Genomic DNA, 2,842 nt, shown 5'->3' with positions numbered 1-2,842 from the left:
AGTTCCACATTAACTTAAAACAATAGGGACCAAACTCTCCACCCCTATTAGGTATCTTTGTTGGTCTCTCTGTTGTAGATATACACTTATTTTATTTGGCTTTCCCATGTGTGCTTTGTCAGAAAAAGTAGCAATGAGACTAAAATACAAACTACAGTATGTAACATTTCTTATTCTATCATTAGAAGGGAGTGATAATATCTAAAGACCTGTTGAAGGTGTCCTTGACTAGAGAATGAAACAAAAGCTTAAAGTTTGATTTTCAGGTCTCTTAAAAAGGCTAGATGCATCCTGTATAGTGAACATGTTTGATCAGCTTTCTGTAACCAACCTTCAGATGAGACTTTTTGGGCACTTTGCTCCTAAAACTACTGGAAAATGCTTGTTAAATTACAGATGTGTTTATAGATACAAAATAGAGTATTGCTACATCTCATTTTCCACTTCTAAACTGGAACAAGTTTGCAACCCAGGAGGCCTAAGGGTTCTTATGTGAAAGTATTCCTGCACAAAATGTGGTGTTATTAAACTAGATTTTCTAGAAAAAATCTGGACTTCAAAAGCCAGCAAGATTAAAGGGATGACAAGAAAGACTTTTCCCAATTTATGCGAAAGATGTACAATATGTGTGAATCACTAAACTCTGTAGTTCTTTAATGAAGGATCATCCACAGCCAAACTTCAATTGTAAAGAGCAACTGCTCTGCAGGTTTCAAATGACCCTTGCCAGCAACACAGGCACTTGTGATCAATTCACAGCAGATAATAGCAGCAGAACTGTCAGAGTACAATCATTTAAAGAGGAACTTAAAATCCCCTTTTTCAACAATACTCTGAGTTTTTCAACCAGGAAATAATAATAATAATAATTTTGTCTTCACAACTCAGTATTTAGTCCTATATTCTCATGCAGGATTTTACAACATATAGCCTAAACTACTGCAGAAATGGTTCCTTGAAATAACTTTACTTTGAGAAAAGAAAGGTTCTTCTCATTTTGGCATTACTGGACTGTCTGAGATGTCTCAATAATATGCATATATTTCTAGTGCAGAGAATTCTGGCTAGCTGGTCCCCATACTGTCCTAGGATTTCTGCACTTCTTCCCTAGAGCATGAAGCATAATGCAGTTCAATATCTGAATTCTGGGTCTCTGAGGAATGCAGAATGGGTTAAAGGACACAGACAACATATCCTTAGGCACTTTGGTCTCTATAGCTGGCTACTTCTCACTGTCTTTTCAGCAGCTGTCTTTGCAGTGCCTACTACTTATGATCACAAGTCACAGGACCACTTCAGTGATGAGAGATGACCCAGAATCTCAGGAGAATGACTAAAGCACGTGAGATACAAAATGCCTCTACTGGGAAAAAGTAGGGTAGCTCATATACTTGTGAACAGTGGAACATCTGAATTGTCACAGTCCATATGGAAGTCAGATGGTCCTGTTGTCTTCATGTGGTCTATCTTGGGTAACAAGGTGAATCAATATGCAATACAGAGGCAGCCTGCCAACAAGGAAACTACAGGGGACCTCAGCACTGTGGAGCAAAGGACTAAGAAATTTCAGAGCTAACGATGAAGATGATGAGCTGTGTTACACTTGCCTTCATCACAATTGCTCACTCTTGGTGCTATACTATAGCACTGAGTGCTCAGATTTGATTGGACAGAGAGATACATAGGTCATTTGCCTTTGAAACAGACTTTCCTTGGAATTCTACCTTGCTTAATGAGAATTTCTTCCTCTGCTTTTTTTGGACAGGTGCAGAAGTCCTCAGGGCTGAAAAGTTGTGTTTACAGTTCTGTCTGCAAGGAATGCATTCAAGCATAATGATCTTACTCAGGTAAGATATTGTCCCCACTTATCTGGCAATAAAAATAATAGCTTGACATTTAGGGGGTTGGTAACTGGTGAGATAAAAGGCTAAGGGACTTCCCTAACCCAATGAGACACACTAAGTATCCATTTGTTTGTGGTATGGCCTCTCTTCAAGTGACAAATCATTCAAATGCAAGCCTTTCTGAAGACAGAAAACTTAGAAGTTTAACAGATTGTTAATGGACAACAAAGTAAGAGCTACCAAAAACCAAGCTAACACTCGGATTAATAAGAAATAAACAAAAAACTCTGAGGATGGATCAAAGGTTTTTTTTTTTCTTCTTTTCTTTTTTCTTTTTCTTTTTTTTTCTTTTTTTTCCTTTTTTTCCTTTTTTTTCTTTTTTTTTTCTTTTTTCTTTTTTTTTTTTTTTCTGTCAGACTGGATTCAAACAGTGAAGAGCTCTAACCTGAGTCACAGCAGCAGTTGTGCAGGTCTGCAGTGTGAAACACAAGGAATCCTAGGCTAGGCAAATAAAGGATTGGAAGCCAAAAAGTGTGTAAATGAGGGTAAACACATGTATACATGTAGAAACAACATCTGGAGACTTAAGGAGACACTTCACAAATATAGAGGGGAGAAGAGGGACAAGGGGAAGTGGAAAGGAAGTGTCATAGACAGGTCTGTACAGATGTGTTCAGACACCAACCCCAGTCTCCATTCTTCTGTGCAAATGTCCTGCTCAGGCAATCTGAAATTAAGAAAAACAAGATCCAGACACTGAAGAAGGAAAGTGTTGTTCTCCATTCTGTGTCATCTTCCATCTGCTGTGTCTGTGTATCCATCTGCAATCTCCTATAATAGGCAACCCCTACTTTTGTGTCTGAGGGTCCTTCAGTAAAGAGGTGTGCCAAACAAGCCTACATTTTTTTTGGATAAGAAATCTCTACAGGGCAGGAAGCAGATGTTGAGTGGTTTCTTTTCTTTTCTTTTCTTTTCTTTTCTTTTCTTTTCTTTTCTTT

This window comes from Oxyura jamaicensis, chromosome 3 (assembly GCF_011077185.1).
Source record: "Oxyura jamaicensis isolate SHBP4307 breed ruddy duck chromosome 3, BPBGC_Ojam_1.0, whole genome shotgun sequence".
Classification (NCBI taxonomy): Eukaryota; Metazoa; Chordata; class Aves; order Anseriformes; family Anatidae; genus Oxyura; species Oxyura jamaicensis.
Note: the sequence above shows the minus strand (reverse complement) of the source record.